The following is a 26193-nucleotide window of genomic DNA, read 5'->3' as shown; positions in this document are numbered from 1 at the left end:
AAGACACAACACTGGAGTCTGCCTGGGAAAACAAAAGAAGCAATGGCTCCAGAGCGTTGGAGCTCTGGGAAATGTCTGATTCCCCTGATGCGGGGGTGGCTGCCGACCGCTTTGCCCTGCGATGTGATGATTGCCAGTTATTAAGCCTGTCTGGTGGAGGGGGAAGCCAAGTGAGGAACAACAACAATAAAAGGGAGATAAATGGCTCCCGGGGACTTGAGAACTGTGCAGACCTGGAAAAAAAAAAAAAAAAATCCCCTGCACTCGTTTAGAGTTCATAGCCAGGAGGATAAACACCACTTAATTTGCAAACGATTACCATTTGGAAATGATAATAAAAAAAATTATATGTCCCTGGAAAAAAAGTTTACAAAGAAATCGGAGAACTCCTGAAAACATTTGCTATCCCTTCAGAGATCAGGAGACCCTTCAGAGGTCTCCTGGAACACAATTCACTACTGGACTCCATGACGTCTCCTCCATGGGCAGTTTTGGTTTTTTCATTTTTACAACGAACAAGGAAGTGGTTCTCAAACAAGGACATTTTTGCTCCTTATCACCATCTCCCCCCCATCTCAAACCCCCACCCCAGTGTTTGGTTGTCTGAGCTGAAGAGGGGAGGGCTGAATACTACTGACAACTAAGTGTGTAGAGGTTGAGGATGCTGTTATAATGCACAGGACACCCCAACACCACCAAAATGTTTCAGGCCCAAAATGTCAGTAGTGCCGAGATTGAGGGAAAACTAGCAATGAGGTGAGGTGTCTCTAAGGGAGGAAGGAACAGAGTTGCATTGGCTTTAAATCTAACTTTCTACTTGGAGGTAGTCAGGGTAAAGGCAAGAAGTCCAGATTTTCTAGAAACAACAGGGATAGTAAGATCTAGGGAACTGGTATTCCAGTCTTAGTGTGGATGTCTCCAGGGTTTCCTAAAATCTAGGTGAAGACAGAGATACCCATCACCACACTCTCACAAGTGCATCCAATGTCCATGTGTGAGCAGCCAGTGCCCTCTAGGGGAAGGAATGTGTGGCCTGTTCACCAGGGCTGTGTTTCAAGGCAGAGCCAATAGGCGCTGAAGGCCCCTTCTGCATTTTAGTGGTATGTGGAGAAGAAACCAAGGGTGTGGATGAGCAGGCACTGTCTAAGCATGAAAAACATCACGTAAATAGATCACGTTACTATCACACCTCTGAAGTTCTACAGTGAGAGTGGTCCAATCGTTGACAAATGTAACTGAAAACCTATGTACATGACAAAGTCTGTGATGGGCAGAGAAAGATAATAGTCAACAAATAATGCATGGTGTAATTTCCAGTGAGGTTAATTGCTATGGGGGGAAAAAAGCATATAAGACAAGAGAATATAGAATGATGGTGTGGGATGATCACCACTTTCAGTCATTCTAGGTAGACAGTCAAGGCCTTTCAAAGAGAAGGTCCTTATAAGACATAGAAGAAGGAAGTGACCTTATGAACAGAGCTACCCTTGGCCAAGGCAATAAGAGGGTCCTCCCCTGGACCGTAGGATTTAGAGGCCCACAGGCACCTTGTTAACACTGTTCAGACTCCAGGCAAATGCTTTTCCATCATGCTTGCCCCCAAACTATCAAGGTTATGGGTTTTCATGCTACCAAAGTCAGAGACATATATGGGATTAGCATGCAAGAAGTGCTTAGATAAGAAAAAGGACAAGTTAATTAATTTGCTTGTTTTAGTCAGCTTTTTTTTTTTTTTTTTTTGTTGCTCTGACCAAAAGACCTGACAGGAGCAGAAAAAGTTAATTTTGGTTCAAGTCTTCAGAGGTTCAATCCATGGTTGGCCAACTCCATAGCTCTGGGACTAAGGGGAAGCAGAACATCATGGCGGAAGGGCTCGTCAGAGGAAAGCAACTCAGGTTTTAACAGCCAGAAAGCAGACAAAGTTCCACTTATCAGGGACAAAATATAAAACCCGAAGGCACACCCCCAGTGGCCTACTTCCTCTAGCCATACCCTACCTACCTACTGTTACCACCAAATTAATCCATGTTAGTGGCTTAATCCATCTATTAGGTTACACCTCTCATAATCTAATTTTACCTCTGAAAATTTTGCATTGTCTCACACATCAGCTTTGGGGGTCATCTCATATCTAAACCATAACATTGTTCAATCCTTTTCAGACAGCATTAATGCAATAGATGATTGCATTAATCATTGTTTCCCAGAGTTCTGAGCATCTTTTTTCTCTCTCTCTTTCTCTTTGTGTTCTGGAAATGCTAATGGATTAGAGCGGTATTTACAACATGTGCACATGGTGTATGAGGAACATTTTGCAATGTTAAATAATTCATATTTCTCTTAAACATGTATGCATATTAGTTTAGTTGTAAAATGCTTGAAGCATACCAATTCTTTACCTCCACAACCAGATGGATATCAAATATGAAAATGGAGAATACTTAAGGGGTCGGGGCTGTTGGCTAAGTGGTAGAGCATGTGTTTAGCATGCAAGAGTCCTTTGGTTCAATCCCAGCAAAACAAAAAAGGAAACAAAGGAATATTTAATATTCCAAACCAAACAAAAAGAAAACAAAAGAATATTCAATATAATTTAGCTAAATTTTCCAAAAGTTTTTCAGTTTAAACAATTCTAATTTAAAATTTTCATATTTACTAATGTGAATGTGCATTTGTATAATCATAAATAATTTTGAATATTGAAAAAATAACTTTTTTGAAAGCTTATGTGCAAAACATTTTAATTTCTATTATTTATTTACTTACTTATTTATTTTTTCAGTACTATGGATTGAACCATGGGTCTTATGCATGTTAGGCAAATGCACTTCCACTGAACTACTTTCCCAGCCCTTTTAATTTCATTTTGAGACAGGGTCTTACTAAGTTGTCTAGGCTGGCCTTGAACTCCTGCCTCAACCTCCCAAGTACCTAGGATTATAGGTATGCACTGCTATATCCAATTTCTAATCTTTTAATAATTACTTTCTGTTATATTTTTAATGACAATATCCAATTTTTATACACTATGAGGACAAAAATATTTTAAAAATCTTTCCTATCATTAATCTCAATAGAACACAATTATTTGTAAGACTTCACTTAAAAGAAAGCAAAAAATAAACTTTGTATAATCAACATGTGATAGGTTATGAGTAATGTATATCTGCATTTTATTATTTAAATATCACTAATGAAAAAAGAACACTCAATTATACATAGAAATAATTAAATTGACCTCTCTGTTTTGCTAACTTATAGTCATAAAACTATAGGTTTATACATATTTTTCAAATTTATCATTAGGAGGGATTTGTCATGGTATGAGAATAGAACATGTTTTATGTAACTGTTTTTAATGTGATGCATAACTTTCAGATACTTGGAGATACAGTATACAGGCCTGCATGTCCTGGGCCCTTGCGGAGCTCAGGGTGGACCTGTATGAAAATTTGGGGGAAGAGGCAATAATACATTCAAAGACCCCGTGAAGAACCTGGGCATGTATGAAGAACAGAAAGGCTGGAGTAGCAAAAGCCTTGCAGGTGAGGCTGGAGAAGTGGGCAGGAGCCTTGTGAACATGACAAAGAGTTTGGCTCTTCCCGCACCAGCAATGGGAAGCCTTTGGGGTTTAAACTGAAGAACAAGGTTCTGGATGCTGCATAGAGAATGCTATCTAAGGGAACTAGAGATAGGGGCTTGATTCAGAGACTGTTGTATTAGTTCTGAAGAGGTGACAATGACCTTCACTTGCATTTCAGCAATGAAGGTGGTGAGATGTGATCAAATTGGGAATACATTTGAAAAAGAATTGACAGCATTTACTGACTGAGTGTTGATGACGGGAAAGGAGAGAATGGTTTTAGGTCATTCATTTGTGCAGCTGCATGAATGGTCGGGGGAAGCCTAGAGAGAGGAATGGGGAAGTACAGAAAAAAACACCTTGTATAGTTGTCCCTTGGTATTGGTGGTGGATTGCTTCTGGGATCCCCTGCAGATACCAAAATCTGCAGCTGCTCAAGTCCCTCATATAAAATGGTGTAATGGGTTGGGATTGTGGCTCAGCGGTAGAGTGCTCGCCTAGCACATGCAAGGCACTGGGTTTGGTCCTCAGCACCACATAAGATAAATAAATAAATAAATTAAGGTACTGTGTCCAACTACAACAAAATTTTTTTTTTAAATAAAATAAAATGGTGTAGTGCTTATATTATCTATGTACATCCTCCCACATACTTTAATCATTTCTAGGTTACCTAAAATATCTAATACCACGTAAATGCCATGGAAATAGTTATTATACAGCATTGTTTAAGAAATAATGAAACACAAAAAAAAGTCTGTACATGTTAGTACAATTGCAAATTTTTTGAATATATTCTATCTGTGGTTGTTTGAATCCATGTATGTGGAACCATAGATAGGAAGACGTCTGCACTTGGAACAGGAATTCTGCTTTTGCAGAAGTATGGGAGTTGCTGATAATGGCTAGAGAAGAAACTAACAAGGTAGGAGACATTTTCCTATTGTACTTTCTACATCCTATCAACAGCTTGCAGGTCTCACTGGCGCTTATCACCCATGTGCCAGTCAGGGCCTGTTCCATTCTAGTAGCCTGTCAACTGTCACTGAAAGGTTTTCACAGAATAACTGAGGCATTTCCTGCTAAGTTTCTTTCTAGCCTTGAAATTCTATGATTGTAAGGTAACAAAATGTGACCCAGAAGAACACGAATTTTCAGAGTTCTTGAAGACAGAAAAGGAGTCAATCTGTTAAGGTAGAAGTGTTTGCCTGACAATCCTCCAGTTGGCCACCACCCACGCTGCTGACATCATTATACCATTATCTATGATCTGTGTCTTTGTGCACACTCCAATGCACTTTGACACATACAAACTATTTTTAGAATTAGTCAGTTGGGTTAGATGTCATCATGTATTCTGTGGACTCACAGATTTATGCACTCAAAATAAAGTCACAGAATACTAGAATATTAGAGATCAGCTGCTCTGATTCTTTGTTGCCCTGATGAGAAGTGTGGGGGTTAAACTGAGTTGTGACAGTGGATCACACAGCTATGTAGTGATGGATGTGAGCGAAACTCAGGCTTTGAGAATTGCAAAGAATTACTTCCCACAAATGCAGCCTCTGACCCAGGGATGAAGTTGTAGAGGGTAAGAACTTGACATTAGAATAGTTCTCAGATTTCTTCTTACAGATTTAGGTCATTTTTCTGCTATGTAGAATCTTACCATGCCTCCCAAGAACTCAAAGCTCTTTCATTAAATATAATAGTATCAACCTCTGCCATGATTCTTTCAATCTACCAACATTTATTAAATGCCTACTTTGTGATGGTGCTAAGGATGTAAAGGGTAGCTTGTGTCCTCAAGAAGTTCCCAGTTTAAAGTCATCACTTGCCTGGTGGGTGGGGCAGAAACACTGACAATTCCAGCACAGTATGTTTGGTGCTGGGATGGCAGTGTGCACAGGGTCACGTGAGATGACTCAACACTTACAGGAAAGGAAGGGGTCAAGAAGGCATCTAGAGCAACCAAGCCACAGGGTAAACAGGGGGATTAACAGGAATTAAACATGTAAGAAGAAGCAGGTGGTGAAAGCAATTTCAGCAAAAGGGAACAGCATGTGCTAAGGGAAAGAAGGCAGGCAGAATTTGGCACATTTGAAGAGTCAAAGGAACTTGGCATGACTGGAGCTTGGGGGCGGAGGGGGCGGGGGCGGAGGGAGATTGGAAAAACCCGAGGGGAAAGTGGGCAGAGCCAGACCCAGCTATCTCCAGTAAACTGACAGAGAATCTAGAGCAGACATCAAACTGGCGACAGAGTGAGATTCCCAGGCCATCATCCTATTGACTCCATAGGTTCAAGAAATGCCTACGCACGAGCCACCTCCAAATCACACTTTCCCGCTGCCTCCATCAGCCATCCCTGCCCCAGGGCAGAAGTTTTAAATAGATGAAGTCTCCAGAATGAGAATCAAGGATACTATTAAAAGTGTAGGAATACGTGGAAAAGGGAGACACAGTGTGGACTGTGTATGAATAGAACTTTCCTCTTTCTTCTTAGCAGCATCTGCTGCAGTCAGTGAGAAGGCACAGACTCTGCAGGAGACTATCAGCATATTAATCACAAAATATCTGTATGTACTAAGTACTTCATACAGATTTGTTGCAGAATGACGTGAGATGGGTGTATTGATAGGGATTCTTTGCTTTGTTTCTCCCTTTTGGACTTTTTCGGATTTGTCAGACTCTAAATCTGATTGGCCTAGGTTGGGGAAAGAAGTCCTAGAGGCCAGGCATGGTGCTAGGAGCTTCAAGTCATCTTTCATCCTCAAAATATTTTTTATACTCAGTGCTTACCACCACCAATTTCTTACCCAAAGGCCAGTTGTTCTTCAGGGTTATTTTTTGTTTTTGTTTTTGTTTTTTTAATATATCAAATCCCCAGCGGGCTTGGATGAGCACCTTGTGAAACATAGTGCAGTTAAATATAGGAATATTTGCACTGGATAGGATAATACATAATTTCAAGTCAGGTCATGTCCCACTGCCAAGTGAATTACAAAATGCCTCTCTTCTGGTTTTTAGAGTGCAGAGGTTTGGAAATGTGGCTAAGGGATTGTAGATCTGTAAGAGCCCCGAATTTTAGAAGAGTTCACTGAGGTTCAGAGTGATGAAATCATGTGCCCAAGGTCACTCTGCTGAGGGAAGACATCCTAGTTAGGACATGGATATGTCTCAAGATATCCATGCAAAGCTCATGGTCTTGTACTACATAATGCTGGATTACTTGCTGGCTGCCAGATACAGAAAGGAGTAGTAAGACCTGTGCAAAGAGGTTTTTCGGAACAGCAATGCCTCCATCTACTGGACATCTCTGAGAATGACACCTGTCCTCCATCAAGAACTGCAGTTGACAGTTCTGGTAATGGACTGTATGCTCTTTCCCTTCTGTAACTGTGTGAATGATATTTCTGGGGCTAGGAAACAGCTGCTAATTTCTACACATAATCTATGCTTCAAATATTGACAACAATAATAAAATTAACCATACTAATAATGAAATCTCTTATTAGAAATTCTATAGGGAAAGTACTAGATCCATCATTCCCACTAATGCCAGAATACCCTTTCTAAAACATACCCCTTCTTGCTTCAAATCCTTCAGCATTTCCCCATTGAGTTCAAAAGTCTCCTTAACATATCTGCTCTGCAGCTGGTTTGCCACAGTGGTGTGGCAGCTGGTTTGCCATTCCTCACCGTTCTTGGGTCCTTACTGAACTTGCATGTCCTAATATAAAACTGCCTACTGGACTGTTTCCTTTCTTTCCCTACCAGACTTAGCTCCTGCATGATGTGAGATCCCTGAGTAAAAGTATGCTTATTTCTGAGAAATGAAAAAAATTAGCATGAATTTATTTCATTAATTTAAGGCAATCAAACATTTATTCATTAATTAGGATTAGGGATGTTCATTTGCCTAGCATGTGCAAGGCCTTGGGTTCAATTACCAGTACCACAAAAAATCATTCACTAAATAAATACACATATAGTAATTGTTCAGTTTCTGAAACTCAGTATGTGATACTTATAAATTATTTTTTCCAAATGTGTTTTTATAGAGAGAAGAATGGAAAGAGGTTGGGAATAATCATTCTCCCAAAAAGGGATATCTTCAAATAATGTGATAACTATAATGTATGGAATAATTTATTCTTATAAGAGATGGTTCTCCCTGTGAGCCTCCCACATAGTCTTTCCTTTCCTTGGACATTGTTTTTACTTTTTCAAAATAAACCCTCAAAATGATTTAACCAAGGAAACAGGAAATTGCACATGAAATATGGCCCTTTGGAAGTTGGGGCAGGTTATAAAATAAATAAGATAGAGGTTTTTTTTCAGGTACTGTTTTTGTAACAGCTTTAGTGAGAGGTAATTCATACAAATCATTCACATACCATAAGTTCACAAAATAGTTCAATGTTTTTTGTATATTCACAAAGTTATACAAGCTCTTCCACAATTTCAGAACATTTTTATCATCCTGAAGGAAACCCTATATCCTTTAGCTATCAATCCCCAAACCCCAACTCCATCACAGTCTTAGCCCCTGGCAACCACTAATCTACTTTTTGTGCCCATAGATTTGCCCATTCTGGACATTATATATAAATGAAACCATAATATGTGGCCTTTTATGACTGCATTTTCCACTTTGCATAATGAGTTCAAAATTCATCTATGATGCAGCATATATAAGTGCTTTGTTTCTTTTTATAATATCCTTTTATATAGGTATATCACATTTTGTTTATTTAACCTTCAGTTGATAAACATTTGGGTAGTTTCTACCAGCAGCTATTATACATAATGCTGCTATGAACATTCACATACAGGCTTTTGTTTCTCTTGGATAAACAAGAGAAGTGGAACTGTTGATTTAAATGACACAGGTATGTTTATTTCTCTCCATGCAAGATTAGATTATAAACATCCCTTGGGCAGCCCTTCATCTCCTGGCTCTCTGGTATGCACACTGGTGTTCATTAAATATTTATTAACTAGATTGAATGAATGGATGATATTTACAATTCTGGCATGAAACATCATAGGGAGTTGAAGGACTAAACAGACATCAGGAATAACATTAATTAAAAAATATTACGACTCAGGTCACAAATAATCTTAATACTGACAAGTAACTTTGCAAAATATACTTCTCAGAACTCCAACTTCTCTTTTATAAAATGAGAGCAGTAACACCTTATGGAGTTGTGGTGTTAAAAATTGTTTTCTATCTGAGAAAGCCTCCAACAGACCTGGCACACAAAGTAGGCATTCAACAATACTACATAGCTAGGTAAATTCAGTGTGGTTCCTCATCCACAAACTAATACAAGATATATTATCATATGGAATATTGTTTAACTTTGACCTTGAAAAGCCTGGGTTTTCATCTTATCTTCATTTCTGTCTTTTACTGTCCAATGTGAGATCATTATCCCTGTGTCTATATTCATGATATCAAAGCAACAAGTTTAATAATTGAAAAAAGGTGGCCAGTCAGGTGAATCTCAATCTTGGGGTGGGAACTGGAAGTGCCACCCCACTAATTCTGTTTGGCAACACCATCATATCGATATCTCCCATCATATCGATATCTCTGGAGAGCTGTACCAACTGAACTGTATGTTCTTCAAGCCTATGGAATTAGACTTTTGCTCTTAAATGGGAGCACAATTTATTTATTTAGGTACTGGGGATTGTCCCAGAGCAAATCACGAATACTGAACAAATGCTCTACCAATGATATATATTTAGTTGTAGTTAGACATAATACCTTTATTTTGTTTATTTATTTATTTATTTTTATGTGGTGCTAAGGATCGAACCCAGCACCTCACATGTGCTAGGTGACTGCTCTACCGCTAAGCCACAACCCCAGCCCCCTCTACCAACGATAGAGTTTCGGCATCAATCTTTTCAGAATTTGGTTTGTCAACTGTTCAGATATCAAATAGATTGCCTTTGTCCACCTCTTTTCAGAGTGTGGCTCTTGAGCTCATTTGAGGATGAAGAACAAATGAGATATTTCTATATTTCACTATTGTGTTTAAATATGTTAGAATATAAAATAGACAACTAATTAAGTACTTTTAAAGATGGATTAAAGATTGTTGATTAGTATTCTCTCCACATTAACACAAGTTTGAAATGACTGAACCTGTGACTTCCAGAATATGAACGCATTTCAATTACTTTCAAGTTCAGGCATAAAACTCAAGCTAGAACAGAAATACATCACCTCTGTCAGTTTTGCTTACTGACTAGATAAAGATAGTATGTAATCAGAACACCAACTCAACAATCTAGAAATGGCTAGCCATAGTCTATCATGAATGTGGTATAATTTCTGTAAATGAAGGGCACTTCTAAAGCATTTGAAACTTTCTAACCTCACAGAGAGACGAATACACTTGATCTCATTAATTTGTGAAATCTGAAAAAGTTGTTCTCACAGAAGTTGAGAGTATTACCAGAGGTTGGGGAGAGTAGTGGAGAGGGAGAGGTGGGACAAGGTCCATCAATGGGTACTGAGAGATAGGAGCAATCTGGTGTACTGTTGCATGGTAGAGTGACTACAGACAACAATAATACTGACACTTCAAAAAGCTAGAAGAAAGGTTTTTGAATGTTTTCACCATAGAGAAATGACAAACATTTGAGGAGGTAGATATGCTTTACCTGATTTAAACATCACACACTGTATGCATGCTTTGAAACATCATGACACCTCTTTAATGTGTACTATTTTTATGGTTTTATATGTCAGTCAAACAATTTTTTTATGGTTCCTAGGATTGCTCTGCCCCTGACTCTACCACTGAGCCCTTTTAATTTTTTTTATTTTGAGACAGGGTCTCACTAAATTGCCCAGGCTGGCTTTGAATTTGTGATTCTCTTGCCTAATAGTTGGGATTACAGGCATTACAGTTAAAAAGTTGTTTAAAGAATTTTGGGGGGTTGTGGTTCAGTGGTAGCGGGCTTGCCTATCATGCATGAGGCACTGGGTTCGATTCTTAGCACAACATACAAATAAATAAAATAAAGGTCCATCAACAACTAATTAAAAAAAGAATTTTTATAACCTGGTTAATTGAAAAAAAAAATAAAACCCACACTCTCACACACACACACACACACACACATACACACTTTTCCCCCTTACATCTTGCGTGCACTAATAGTTTGTTTATTCTCTACCTTCTTTTTAAAATTTTTAGTTGTAGATGGACACACTATCTTTATTTTATTTATTTTTTTGTAGTGCTGAGGATCAAACCCAGTGCCTCACACATGCTAGGCGAGCGCTCTACCACTGAGACACAACCCCAGCCCCTCTATCTTCTTTTAATACAGAGAGCAGAGGAGACCTTCTCATTTCCTGTCTGTGAACAAATCCCCAATTAGCACTGTGAGAAGTACTGAGTTTTATTGCAGGGGTCAACAAGTACTATAAAGGTTCCCAATTTGTGGTGGCATTTAGTAATTCACAGACCTGCCACCCTCTGGGCGATTATCAACAACTAAATATTCTGATGGGACTTCTCAGTCCCATACATATCCATCATCCCTGGGGAGCAGAGGAGGTAGTTTGTAATGGAATGGGACATCATTTGGGAAAGGTAGACAATTCCTGTGTGACCATCATCAAAAGACCTAGAACCAAGAGAGGTCCTTGAAGACCATGATTACCCTCTCTCTCCTTCACCACACACCGCACTCTGCACAGCCAGCGACACATCAGCATGAAGAAGGCTGACTTGGTTAGTAGCCTAGGAGCCCACAGATGAAGGACATCTTTACTGGAACCATGTACCAGGTACTGTTGTTTTTCCACGGGGGAGGGAGGCAGTTAAGAAAAAAAGTAAAGAGTTAGTAAGATGGAGGTGTGTGTGTGTGTGTGTGTTTCTTGAAATCGAGAGGATCAGGGCAGGAAAAAAAAAATCCATCAATGATGTTCCCAGTGCAAAAGTTGGCAAAGCAAATAGCTCACTTTTTTTTTTTTTTTAAATTGAACTTTGTAACACGAGAAATTCTCTCTCAAGGGGAGAGTGTTCCTGAACCAAGTTTAGGCAGAAGGAAATGTTTCCAGCATGCCAGGAAACGAAGCTGACGTTCCATTCAGAGAAGAAGAAGAAGAAAAAAAATGTCCTGGAGGAAAGTGTCAGGGGGGAAGGCACCGGAAGTCAGAGGGAGCTTTAAATTCCAGACAGGGCCCCGTGGAGAGCGCTCAGGAACTTCCCAGCAAAGGAGACCCGACCGATTTCTCACTTGAGATCCCGGCCCCAGTGGACATTTCCTGTTCTGCCTCTGGAAGTTCCAGCAGGAGTTAGAAAACATCCTTGTCCCTCTGCCCCAGTGCTCGGGTGGGGAGACCCTGCCCTGCCCTTCCTTCCGCGGAACTCCTCCCTGATCCGCGGCTCGGCTTCCCAAGGAGAGGGGATGGATCAGCCCTAGCAGGTGGTGCAAGGGGACCCCGCTGAAGAGGTAGGAACCGGGGCACTGCACATTCTTGCCGTCATTTCACATTTATTGAGCTAAACGAGGCACCGATCCTTTCAGCTTTGGGCTGGGGTGTTTTCTTATGCAGGGGGTGTGCATGGTGGTGGGTGGATGAGGGGAATCTGGAGTGAGATCCGTCATCCCTTCTCCCTTTCTCTTTCCAAATTGAACTTTAATTACTGCCTCCCGGAAAGCACACATTTTGTTGGGTGTGGGAAGTGTTAACGGCAGAATCCTGGGAAATTGATATGAATTCCCTGATGTCTCTGTTTCTTTTCTGAGCCCCTGGAATGTCGAGGAGCATTCATAAATACCTTCAGCTCTGAAAAGATTCAGAGAGCAATGACTGAGGTGAAGGCCTGGTTGTTTCCTAGGACCTGGATGCTGTCTTCTGGCCCATGATGCTGTCTCCTGCCTCCCACCCACCATCATGGGACACATGCCTGGAGTTGTTTCTCCAGGTGTGGGGATGTGGCACAAGCCTTAGGTCAGAGCCTTCGAGCACCAGAGCTGTAGTTCTAGACAGAACTCAGATGCTGTCTGAAATAGGTGTGTGTGTGTGTGTGTGTGTGTGTGTGTGTGTGTCAGAGCTAACTGGTCTACTCAGAAGCCCACACGTGGCCTCTGTCTTCGTTAGGGACATGTTCCCAGCAGCCAGTGGCTGAAAAGCTAGCTTTGGCAGTACATGTGCTGACATTGGATGGGATCAGAGAACTCAGCATGGCTTCTGCACAAGGAGTACTCAAAAACTTATAAAGCAGTTATAAATGAGGCATTTTAAATGCCTTTTCTCTGAACATCTATGGCTTTTACTCTCTGTTCTACACAATTTGCTCCTCAGTCACGTATTGTCATGCACTGTTCTCTTGACTAAATGAGGGCGAGAACTGAACAAAACTGTCACTGCCTACTGGTTGGTATCTTGAGGTAGCAACTATTATTGATCTTCCTTAATGATAACTGAGCACTTGCCCTGCACCAAGCACTATTCTAAGGGTGGTAAGTATTGTCATCATCATTCCCATTTTACAGATGAAGAAATTGAGGCTGGAGACACAACTAGTAAGAGACAGAGGAGGGACCGAGCAGTGTGGGTCTCAAATCTAGGCTGCTCTGCTCAGAAATCAGGAAGACCAGGTTTGAATTTGAGTTTCAGCATTATCTAACTGGATGACTTTGGATAGTTAATTGCCTTCTGCTTCAATTTCCTCATCTAGGAAATGGGCTAATAATAATGCCACTTCACCCAGGTGTTGTGAGAGGTAAAATTCAAGACTGTTTTATTGAAGAAGGTGAACAGTGCAAACGTGCTCTTCACTGGGCAGTATAACTGTTGAGGGATCCCTTCCAAACTGAGAAGTCTCAAAGTTTGGTAGGAAGTGCCCATAGTGCCTGTTAGGATTTGTGCCTGGTGTTCAGCTGCCAGCCTGTCTCAAGAAGGGCAGGGTTCACCTCTTACATACATTTCCCAACTGCTATGTTAGAACACCATTGCTCTTTGGAGGGGATGCTGGGCCTCCTTTGCTGAGGACTTCAACATGGAGACCAGCATCATGTAGGTGCTCCAGGTATCTCCTTTTCTACTTCCAATGGAGTAGCTCCATCCATACCTGACTTGTAGGTCAGGTAAAGACCAACTTTTCCAGTTGAAACAAAGTTTTCTGAAATAATGTGCAGAACTGCTGACAAGTAGTGCTTTGCCTAGACTGAAAATGACTGCTTATGGCAGTGGGATTTCTAGCTTCCCTGTCTAAGCTCACTTGGTCCTCCCATTTGCCTCCTGTAATGATCATGTCCTGCTGTGGGGAGCCCACTGGAGGCTGCATGCCAGCCAGACTCAGGGAGTGAACTCTTCTATCTCAAGCACCCTCTCCTCTTTATAGGGACATACAAGGAGCAGCACCCTGCAGAGCTTATTTTACAACCTGGCTCCTCTCTCAGTCTTCTCTGAAGGTGGCCATCTCAATTCTGCTCCCAGTTATGGACTATGTAATCAATAGTCATAATAGCTTATTATTGATCTTCCTTAATGATAACTGCTTATTCATTGAGCCAGACATTATGTTGAGCAGCTCAAATAATCTTCACAAAAGCTCAAGGAGGCATGATCCCCACTCCACTGATAAGGAATCTAGAGGAGAGGAACTTAAGTGACTGGCCCATGGGCATCCTGCCAGTTAATGGTGATGGTGAGTTTGGAACCCATCCCCGATTCTAGCCACAATGCCTTGAATATTTTTTTTTGCAGCCCTGTTTGACAGCAGCAATGATATGCTGTGATGATGGTTCTTTTGTATTTTGACAAATGATGACCCTGAAAATAGCCTGGGAGGAGCAGGGTTAAAGGGTCAGCACAGAATGTTCTATGGAAGGAAGAGTGCTCCTGTGAGTAAGTGGAGTAATGACTTTTAGCCATGCTGTACCCCTGATGAACTTCATTTATCTATGAGATGGTATAGTTTTTAACTTTAGTTTTATTGTATTTGTTTATTTGTGGTGCGGGGAATTGAACCCAGGGCCTTTCACATGCTCAGCAAGTGCTCTATCTCTGAGCTACATACACAGCCCAGGATAGTATAGTTTAATGAAAGAGAGCTAGGCTCTGCAGCCAGACTGTCTGCGAGCACATCCTGGCTCTGCCACACATTAGCTAGGTCATCTTGGGTCCATTACATAACAAAAACAAACAAACAAAAAATGTGCTTTTTTTTTCCAAATGCCATTGGCTGAACCACTTATATTTCTGAGAGATTGACTTTAGAATTTCAAGCTGAGATATAAACGTTAAGAGCTATATGTAGCTTATCTTAGAAAAACAGAAGGGAGGTCACGACTTACAGACGAATTTTGTGCATTTTTCAAAGAACAAATTTGTGAGCACAGCCCAAGTCTGGATTAGATTTATAATGATCTTGAAACTCACATGCATCACTTGCCAACTTTTACTGGAAATACAAGTAGGTGAGAAATAAATCCATGACTGACATTTACTGAACACTTACTCTGAGCCAGGCATTGTGGGAAGTGCTCCTATGTATTATCCCTTTGACTAGTCTTCATGACTGCCTGTCAGGTGAGTACTGTTATTTTCCCTAGTTTAAAAATGAGGATAGCAAGGTTTAGAGAAGAAAAATAACATGAAAAAGTCAGCCAGATGATAAGTGCTAGAGTTAGGATTCTAACTCAGGGGAATGCCTAATGGGGGGTATGGATGCTTAAGTATGACATTCAAATTCTAGTAAATCTAATTCTCCCTGATTTAAACCATTTATACCTGTTTAAGGAATATTGAATATGGACTGGGCATGGTGGTGCACACCTATAATCCCAGGAACTTGGCAGGCTGAGGCAGGAGAATGACAGGTTCAGGGCCAGCCTCAGCAATTGAGCAAGATCCTTAGTAACTTAGAGAAATTCTGTCTCAAAATAAGAAAATAAAAAGGACTAGGGATGTAGCTCAGTAGTAAAGCATCTCTAGGCTCAATCCCCCTTACAAAAAAAAAAAAAAAAAGGAAAAATAAAAGAATAGACAGACAGACAGACCTAATGTGGAAGTGAATGGAAAGAGTAGTGGAATGGTAACTCTCAAAACACTAAATCTGAGTGAAATCCTCTTAGGCATTTTGTAGAGCAGGGGTTGGAAGATGCCCAGGGCACCTGACAGGAGATGCACAGGTAGATGCCCTAAGCAAAAACAATAACAACAACAACAACAAAATGGCCGGGCAGTTTCTCCTTATAAAGAGCTTTCAACTTTTCACTTAAAAGAAGCTCTTTGTGCTTCTGTTTGGCATATTCAAATTGCCAGCATCTCTACTCTTTTGCCTTGGGGCCTTTACGTAAAAGAAGGGTTACTAGTACACAGGTACTGTGATACTGCAACTTTCTGATAACTGAGTCTGCTACTAAGTGACTAACGTGCAGGTAGCCTATACAGCATGAATACACTGGTCAAAGGCATGATTCACATCCTAGGAGGGACAAGAGGATAGTGTGAGATTTCATCATGTTATTCAGAACCATGTGCAGTTTAAAACTTCTACATTTTTTATTTCTGAAAATTTCTACTTAATGCATTCCAATCATGGTTGATTGTAGGTAACTGAAACCCCGGAAAGAGAATCCTTGGATAAGGACGGACTGCTGTAAAAAAAACAAATTCATGTACTGGTGTGGGATCTAATGGGAGACTTTTAGGTTCCACTGTGATAGTGGGCAGCAAGAGTGTTTGGAGTAAGAAGACTTCTGAGGCAGCCTGTAACCACACTTCATGGTTGTTATCTGGGCTGGAAAGGCAACCTCCCACCTGAGAGGAGCTTTAAAAGTCCAGGTCATAGACTTTTGGTGTGTTAGTCACTAGTGATTCTGCTTACCTGAATTTTCAGAATATTTATAGCACCAGCTCAATAGGGACAGCTCTAGGCAACTGTATGAAGGGCATAATATTATTCCTTGATGTCCAGAGCCTTCATCTTTCCCAATAGCCTCTCTCCCATTCACCTTCTCAGCCTTTCACATTCAGACTCCCCTCACTTCCTTAGCTCTGTAAGGCTTGCAGGCCCTTAATTCACTGGACAAACCTTAAGCACATACCACCCAAGTGTGGGTGTGTGTATAACAAGGATCAGATTGTTTTGCTGGGAACAAGATGACCATGGAATTTGGCAATCATTAGCAGTTTTGGGACAGTTTTTAAGGATTTGGAATATAGGTCCTCCTTAGGTCTTACTCTCTCCTCCAAATCACACACTATAAACCAGGGCTCATTTGGGGCCCATCAGTAATTACGGAGTGTCCTAGTTTAATGACTAGGAGTAGGGTGGGAGAAAGGGAGGGAATCTGTTGTTTATGCCAGACCACCCAAGATACATGGGGATGGGCACGGTAGGGCGGGGGGAGGCTTCTATGCCTTCTGCAGTTTCAGCCCTAGAGCAGCAATGAGGATGCTTTATTCTTTACCCTCACCCTCTATTTTTTAAAAGAGGTTCCAGAGAGACCCAAGCAGACAGGAAGAGTTGAAAAAGCAGACAAAATACAGAACAAAATGCCCCAAGGCAGTAAGGGAGGGCTCAGTATGTTCTTTGTGTAATGTAGGACTTTCCTGGACCCTTGGAACTTTCCATAGCTTGATTTTTCTGGCTAATTATTACCATCTGCATGGTTGCTGGCAGTCAACCCTTTGCTGGGCTTTCTGGGCTTGCCAGTGGACTTGCTGACCAGCCTGAGGGCTATTCGGCTGCAGCCAGCTGCTGAGGCCTCCCTGGTCTTAAGGAACAGCAGGCATGCCCACCAATTGCCAACCCAGCCGATGGGTAAGTGGCTTGCCTTACTGCCAGCCTCTTGGGCTTTTGAGTTGGTCCTCCAGAACCCAGTGTGGGTTTCTGGTCTAATGCTTCCTTTTCCAGCATGCCTGTGATATGTCTGCATGCTGCATGGGAGCACAGCCTACTCGAGTGGCTCAGTACCCAGCATGCACTGCATGTGCTTGAACAGATGCTGAGATGTGTACGTCATGGAAAGAAAGGCCTGCATGCACTTTAGTAAATAAACAGCTGTCAGGACTCAAGGCACATTAGCCTAGCCTGGTAAGGCATTCAATCTGCTTCCAGAATCACGCCCACCAGAGCTAAGGGGGATCTTAGAGACTCTATTTTAAACCCTGCCTTTCACAGCTGAAGAGAAGGAGGCCTAGAGAGACAGTGATTTTCCCAAGGCCACATGGCCAGAGTCCAGGGACCCCTCTAGTTCACAAAACTAAATTGATCTGGGTGGATAGTCTTGAGAAGGGATTAAAGTTACATGCCTACTAGGTGTTTCCATTTGCTCTTATAAATCCACTCTCTAGCCTCCACTGCTCTGGCCTTAATGACTCCCTTGTATTTGGTTTCTACTTAAATTCACCCAAATGGAAGACACCTGCAGGGAGTCAGAGGAAGGGAGTGGTGGTAGGAAGGTAGGCATTTCCCTTGCTCCTTTCCTGCTGGGTCACCACGGTCAGGGTGTGTTCTCTGACTGAAGCCATAGCTTGATCAGGCAGCCAGCCAGCTCTCCATTCAGCTCTTTCCTCCTGACCTTGAGCTAAGGGTGGTAGCAGGGTCTTCTCCTCTGTACAGACAGTCCAGGGGTACTCGGTTATCTTTTGTGGTCTTCCAAACTCTACTCGGACTTCTGTAAACAGCTCTTTTATTTTCAGATTGAAATTTTTTTATTCACCGGCATCCTTTGTTCATTAGAAAAAGAGAAACTGTGTCCGTCAGCTTTCTCTGCTGGAACAAATATCTGAGATAAATCAACTTAAAGGAGGAAATTGCTTTTTGTTTTACCTCTGCAGTATTGACAATTGAACCCAGGGGTGCTTTACCACTTAACTATAATCCCAACCCTTTTTATTTTATTTTATTTATTTTAAGACAAGGTCTCTCTAAGTTGCTAAAGCTGGCCTTGAACTTGTGATCCTCCTGCCTCAGCCTCGTGAGTTGTGGGATTAGGATTACAGGTAAGTACCACTGCACCTGATGGAGGAAGATTTATTTTGGCTCAAGGTTTCAGAGGTTTCAGTCCATGGTTGGTGAGCTCTGTTGTTTTGGGACCTTTGAGGCAGAACATCATAACTGGAGGCCTTGGTGAAGCAAAGCTGTTCACCTCATGGTGGCCAGAAAGCAGAAAGAGGGAGGAGGGAGCCAAGGGCTCAATGTTCCCTTTAAGGGCACAGCCCCAATGACCTAACTTCCCCCATCAAGCCCCATCTCCTAAAGGTTCCATCACTTGCCAACAGCACCACAGGCTGGGGCCCAAGCCTTTAGCACATGAACCTTTAGGCAAGGATCTAAATCATACCAATCTGTATGAAAGGAAAATATTGAGGATCTAAATCATACCAATCTGTATGAAAGGAAAATATAACTGAAAGGAGCAGACTATATTAGTTTCCTATGGCTACTGTTACAAATGACCACAAACTTGGTGGCTTAAAGCAACAAACTTATTCTCTCAAAGCTCTGGAGTCCAGAAATCCAAGTCAGCCTCACTGGGCTTGATTGGCATTGGCAGGGATGTGCTCCCTCCAGATGCCCTGGGAGATAATCTGTTCTTTGTCCCTACCCTCTTTCAGCTTCTGGTGGCTTCCAGCATTCCTTGACTTGTGACGACATCACTTCAAAATCTAGTACTGCTGTCATTTTGCCATCTATTTCTGTATGTGGAAATTTCTCCTGTTTCCGTTTTATAAAGATACTTCTGATGGTATTTAAGGCCCACCCAGATCATCTAGGATAATCTCCACATCTCAAAATCCTTAATTTAATCACATTAGCAAATAGGGTACCACATGTGCAAATAAGATGATGTTGTTCCAAATATGTAACATTTACATGTTCTAGGAATTAAGAATTGACATCCTGGAGGTTATTATTTGGCCTATGACAGAGTATGAAAAAAACATGGAATTCCTTCAGAACAATTCTAATGGAATTTGTGTATTGATATCATTAGGCTTGACAAAAGTATCGGTCCATCTTTGGGGAAGACTTTCAGCCCCTAGATTAATTCTTTTATCTTGGGGCCTGGCCACTGGATATCATTGTGATATTCCCCTTCTGAAGCCAGCTAATTTGTCCCCAGGCAAAGCACTGTGGCAGTCAAGATGGTGGGCTATGATGGGGCATGAAAACGGTGGAAGGTCCAGTCTAGGGACATTTAGAGTACGGAAATCCTTTGACTCAAAGAGTTGAATCTTACACCATAAAACCTGGAAGGCCCTTAGAAATCAGGTAGCTCTGTCACCCTTTCTTATAGATGAGGCCCAGAAATGGAAATTTTCTTACTCACAGCAGGTTAGTGATAGGCCCAGGATAAAGACAGAAATCTTGGGAACCAATCTTAAGGATTTTCCACTATGCCTTCCTCTCATGACTTGTCACCAACTGCTCTCCTGGGCCATCTTTGAGTATTCTTTGTAAGATTTAGATCCCAAATAGGTCCTCTTACTGGAAGTTGGTAGGCAGTAGTAATATACTAGGTGTTGAGCCTGTGTTACAACATGAATAAAAAAAAATCATGCTGAGAGGACTGTGGTTGTAGCTCAGTGGTAGAGTGCTTCCTAGCATGCATGAGGAACTGGGATTGATCCTTAGCACCACATAAAAAAAATAGATAAATAAAATAAAGGTATTGTGTTCATCTACAAATAAAAAGAATATATTTTTAAAAAATCATGTTGAGAATTTTGGCTGAGATCAGTGCTACTCAAAGTGCCAGTCCACAATGAGATGGATGACTGTGCCAAAATATAGACTAACACCAAGCTTCCTTCATTGAGAAAGTCATGCTGTGAAAACAAGCCAGCAGTACTAAATGGTGCCCGTGGTGAGGAAATGGAATTATATTCTGCCATAGCACCAATCTTGTTCCAGACCAATGTGATGCTCACTGGTAGAGGACAAACAGTAAGTTCATTGCTTAAGTCAACCCACTCCTCCACATAAGTGATTTTGATAGAATACATCAGAGAAGACAACGGTCAGGCCATCCAGATCACATCCAGACAGCGGAGTCCAGATCTGGAGCCACTCTTTAAGAGGGATAATGACATTCCAGAGATCTTCAGTAGTATTGACTTGTGGAGCATACTTTTTTGATGAGGATTAAAAAAGAAACTCTTTTAAAAGTCCTTCACAGTGCATGGCACAAAGTAAAGTGATAAATCAATAAAATTATTATTTTTTTAAAAAGAGAGAGAGAGAGAGAGAGAGAGAGAGAGAGGGAATTTTAATATTTATTTTTTAGTTTTTGGTGGACACAATATCTTTGTTTTTGTTTGTATGTGGTGCTGAGGATCGAACCCTGGCTGCACGCATGAGTGCGCTACTGTTTGAGCCACATCCCCACCCTCAACAAAATTATTATTACTACTTCTATATCATAATTAAGTACAAGGCAACTATGTCAAGAGGAATGCTGAAGAATCTAGAGACTTTTTTTTTGTGGGGAGGGGGCACATCCCCAGCCCTATTTTATATTTTATTTAGAGACAGGGTCTCACTGAGTTGCTTAGCACCTTGCTTTTGCTGAGGCTGCTGATCCTTCTGCCTTAGCCTTCCTAGCAGCTGGGATTACAGGCATATGCCACCATGCCCGGTAGAGATGTTTTGCCTAAAGAAAACTAGAAGGAGTGCAAATTTGTATGTTTGAATGACTATCATATGTAAAGGATTTAGACCTATTTTTTAATTTATTCATCCAACAAATTTTTTGAATGCTCACTGTATTTCCAGATACTTGTCTAGGCATTGAGAAGTAACTGTGGATGACACCATGTGGTACTGAGTCTAATGGACGGAGGTGGTTAAGAGACAATACACAAAAGCAAAATAATTTTGGAAGGAACCAAGACAAGATGAGAAGGAATGTGTATGGGATTGGGAGGTGCTGCTTCAGACTGGGTAGTTAGAAAAACTCTCCCTGAAGTCATGATGTCTGAATAGAGCCCTGACTGTCAACAAAGAGCGGGCACATAAAAACGTATGGTGGGGGAAAATCTAGGCAGAGGACTGTCAAGTGCCACTCACTATGGTAAAAATTACTAGCAGGCACATTTATCTAAGTATAATTAAAATCATTTTAATAATATAAGGAATTATTTTTAGATGAACTTTTTGTAACAGTTATAGATTTTCTAACAGTTGTAGATTTGCAGACAAATTGTGAAGATTGTGCAGTATTGCCATATACTCCATATCCAATTTCCCCTATTATTAACATCTAACATTTGTGAGGTCCTTATTTCACATTTGATGAACCAATATTGATAGTTTCTTATTAACCTAAGTTCATACTTAATTTGGATTTTCTTGGTATTTGCCCAAAGTCTACTATCCAGGACACCATATTATATCTGGTTGTCATGTTCCTTTAGGTTTTCCTTGGCTTGATATTTTCTCAGGCTTTCCTTGGTTTTGATGACCTTGATAGTTTTGAGAACAATTGGGTCCAGTACTTTGTAGAATATCTCATCTTTGGAATTTGTCTTGTGTTTTTCTTATGATTACAGTGGGATTTATATTTGGGGGAAGTAAATTGTCATTCTCACCATATCCTATTAAAAGTACCTGCTACGAATATGATGACATCACTCCTGGTGTTGACCTTAATCACCTGGCTTGAAGTAGTGTTTGTCAAATGTCTCTGTTTTTATTGTGTACTCTTAGGAAGGAAGTCACTGTGCACAGTCCACACTTAGAAGTGGAGAGTTAAGTACTGCCTCACTGAGGGTGGAGCTCACACATAAATTATTTAGAATTCCTTCATAGTAGATTTATCTCATCTTTTCATGTACTTATGTTTAATCATTTATTTATATTAGTAGGGACTCATGTATGTTTATTGTATACTTTATAGCTTTGGACATTGGGTACTCTTTCATTTGACTTTTGTGTCCCTTTGCAATACTCCTATCATTTTCGGAATTGGTATTTGTTTCTTGAGCACTTTTTTTTTTTAAAAACTACAAGATGCACCTACCATTACAAGATGTTCCAGATGGATCTTGTATATTTCCAACCCCAGTCTTAGATTCAGCTATTTCTCCAAGTAACCCAGGTTCCTTTATTTATTTTGGAGAATGATATTAAAAACCAAGATCTCAGTATTGGATGAGCTTGTCAATATTAGGGTGTGTCAGTACCCTTTCAGCTGATAGAAGAAGGAGATTATGCATGTGCTAATCTGTGTATATACACCATTTTAAAATATTTCTGTGTGTAACCAACTATATGTTAACATAAACATGAATTCATACCTATGCTTCCAACTCTAATCCATTACCACAAGGATCATTCTAGACCTCCCCTTTCCAATTTGTAATTTTCCACTACGACAATGAGAATCCTGGCTCCCACCATCTGCTATCCATTTACGTAATTGTTCAATTGCAATATACATGTGTGGTGGTATTAGAATTGTTACCATGGACCCCCACAGGAAACAACTTCGTCAACTAGATTATAGTGCAGTTTCTTTTGCCTTTATCTTAATAGATTCTACTCATTTCCAGAGTTACTTAGGTCAGCATCTTTACCCCCACACCCACTTCAGTGAAGGTTTTTCACAAATTTATAATATAGTTAGATTGTTTTATCACAATTCGAATTTCATCCTGGGATCATTTGAGCTCCTAAATTATTTTTCTTCAATTTGCATACATTAAGGTTCACTCTTTGTGCCTTAAAGTTCTATGCATTTTGACAAATACATAATGGCATGTTTCCACTGTTAGGATTTCTTATAGAATACTGACATATTCACAAAAAAATTCCCTGTGCTTTCATTATTAAGGCTTTTTGAGAAGTGACAACTAGAAAAAGAAAAGGAGGTACATATGGCCCACTTTCCATCACGGTGACAAAATACCTGAGATAAATCAACTTAGAAGGAGGAAAGATTGATCTTGGCTCATGATTTCTGAAGTTTCAGTACATGGTCACTTGGCTTGTTGCTTTTGGACCTGTGGAGTGGCAATATATCATAGCTGGAGCATAGAGTGGAGGAGGCTGCTCACCTCATGGCCACTGTGGGGGAAAATTAGAAGAGGAGGTCCCAATATCCCCTTCAAGGGCGTGTCCTCAATCACTTAACTTCCTTCCACTAGCCCTGCCTCTTTTTCTTTTTTCTTTTCCTTAAGTGTGCTGGGAATTGAACTTAGGGCTTTGTACATGCTAGGCAAGTGCTCTGCCACCAAGCCACACCCACCCACCCTACTCCCCATCCTTTAGCTCCACCTCTTGAAGGTTCCTCCACCTCCCAAAGGCACCACAGGCTGGGGACCAAACTTTCCACACTTGGGCCTTTAGAGGAAATTCCAAGTGCAAACTATAATGGAGAGAAAGCAAGGTTGGGCAGGAGAGCCTTCAGGCTATGTATGGTTCAGGTCTCACAGGATTTCTCAGACCCTATGGAGCTTCAGAGCAAAGGTGATACCTTAGAGGAATCCATGAGGGGCAGAAGTGACTGGGTCTTTATACTACTGCCTTGCTTGGCTGTTGCCTGGGGACTGCCAAAGAGACTGATCTTAGCTCAAAAGCTGAGACACCCTGAAGGCTTAACAGCTAGAGGGTACCAGCTGACCACATTCTTTGAGGCTGATTTGCTAAATCCTTTGTTGGAGAGGGATCTGAGTGTTGTACCGCTTTACCCAGAGATATTTTTGATTTTTCCAAGCAGAAGTTGGCTGACTGCTGGCCAGTAACCTTGTGCAGAGGATTCCTGCCTTGGGTGGACTTTGGGACCAGATGATCCCATTAGCCCCTTTTGGCTCTTGGGTTCAGTGGCTGCTCTTCAGCCGGCTTCCATCCTGGTGAGCCAGCTATTCTGTTTCTCACAGTCAGCACACCTTGCTTAAGCATCTGCCTTCCTTCTTGCATTGACCATCTCGTGCTCTGCTGTGGACTATGGGTGGGATCAGAATGCCTCCACCAAGTCTGGCTCTCACTTCTGCTGCCCACACCTGCTTTAGATCCCAAATGCTCAAGAAAATGGTTACAGTATCTAAGCAATGTGGATCAAATTATTGGACAGAAATAAAAAGCATATGATTATGGGGAAGAAAAATGAAAAATTCAAAGCTGTGACTATACAAACCAAATATTGTCTGAAGCATCCCCTCCCTGGAACATGGAAAAGCAAAAACAACAGCATTCTCTACTGATCTGTGGTTCTACTACACCTAACAGGGCAAGGTATGGTGTTTTAATTTTATTCTGACTCTTATGCTTACAGATGCAAGGGCAGTTCTGGTTGGTCTCTGTAGGAAGATGGGAAACTTTCCGACTTCCTAAAGAAGGACTGTGATGTTTTGTTCTACCTGTGCTTATTCTTCCTTTTATTTAACCTGCCTCAGGGTAAAAACCTGTCATTACAGCTTTTTCTTACTTGGCAGCTCTCTCACTCTTAAAAGTCCTAGGATAAATAACTAACATAACCTCTAAAGACAGTTTTAAACTTTTTCTTTAGAGATTTCCTTTGAACATTTACTTATTTTGCAGCATTTTGAAGTTCCATAGATTCTGTCTTGCCCAGCCAGAGAACAGCACATTTTTAAAAAGTATTCTTGATGCTATTTTTATATAATGAAGCGTGCATAGTGATTTTAATTCCAAAAAGCTTACAAATTAAAGAGGTTTCTTGAACCCAGGCCCTCAGGAGTCTTGCCAGCCTTCTGGTTTTTCTGTCTGCTCTGTCATTTCTCAGTGGGATGACTGAGCCCAAACCTGCCAAGTCAGTTAGTGGGAACCAAGTCTTAGTGGATGAACTCCCCCGACTCTTCTTCCCTCAGGACCAGACAAATGGAGTTGCAGTCTGGGTTTAAATATCTAAAGATTGCTCTAGGTCACTACTGAAAAATTAGATGGAACCCAAATAAGTACTAAGAGTTAATATTCCAAGAAGACACTTGCAGCAACCAAGTCCAGGATGTTTGAATTATGGGCAGATTTTGTCTATTTAAGTAAAAATCAATAAAAAGTGCACAAAGGGCATACTATCCCTGAAACATTATGTAGGAATAGAAATGACAAGTAAATGAAATTAAAAATAAAATAAAAAACAAAAGGAGCTTGAAAGAATTGCTTTCATTCCTTCCCCTGAGAATACAGACTGAAAGTGTGCACTTGGCAGCTGTTTCTGCCATAGGAGAGCAGGGTCACCAGTCCTCAGAGCCAGTTCTCTTCTGCAAACTGCCAACTTATTTATTACAGGTGACAGTTACAGCACCTTGGAATGCAGGAACAAAGGCAATCTCTCGCTTACTCTGGCTCTCTTTTTTCCCCCCTTAGAATTGGCTTTGTTGAGTACAAAGTGTTAGAGAACAGTCCTACAGAGAGTAGCTGGTAAAAAAATGTTAGAAGGATTTCTGAGAATTAGCCTTAGGCAAAAATCACTTGGCTGGAAACTTACCTTGCAAGTAAGCATGTGACTTTCACCTGACTTCATTTTCTTCTAGTGCCAAGGGTTCCAAAGCCAGAAAAAAAGGCCCTGGTCTTGGCTGCTGTTAAGTTCACTCTTCAGAGTTAAGTGTGAACAAATTGAAAGGCAAATTGCCAAAGGTAATTCCT

General features: G+C 40.9%; 1 protein-coding gene across 5 annotated transcripts in view; it reads left to right on the top strand.

Annotated features, from left to right (window-relative positions):
* The first annotated feature begins 11834 nt into the window (after positions 1 to 11834).
* Positions 11835 to 26193, top strand: part of Tacc1 (transforming acidic coiled-coil containing protein 1) — a 114710-nt gene continuing 100351 nt past the window's right edge. For 4 of the 5 annotated variants that reach the window (XM_076853833.1, XM_076853830.1, XM_076853828.1 and 1 more), the window contains exon 1: positions 11835 to 12073. The gene's annotated coding sequence lies outside the window, so the exon portion shown is untranslated. The remainder of the gene's footprint in view (positions 12074 to 26193) is intronic. The other variant, XM_076853841.1, reaches the window with a different exon arrangement.

The sequence above is a fragment of the Callospermophilus lateralis genome, chromosome 4, assembly GCF_048772815.1.
Source record: "Callospermophilus lateralis isolate mCalLat2 chromosome 4, mCalLat2.hap1, whole genome shotgun sequence".
NCBI classification, from domain to species: Eukaryota; Metazoa; Chordata; class Mammalia; order Rodentia; family Sciuridae; genus Callospermophilus; species Callospermophilus lateralis.
This window is presented reverse-complemented; position numbering and strand designations above follow the sequence as displayed.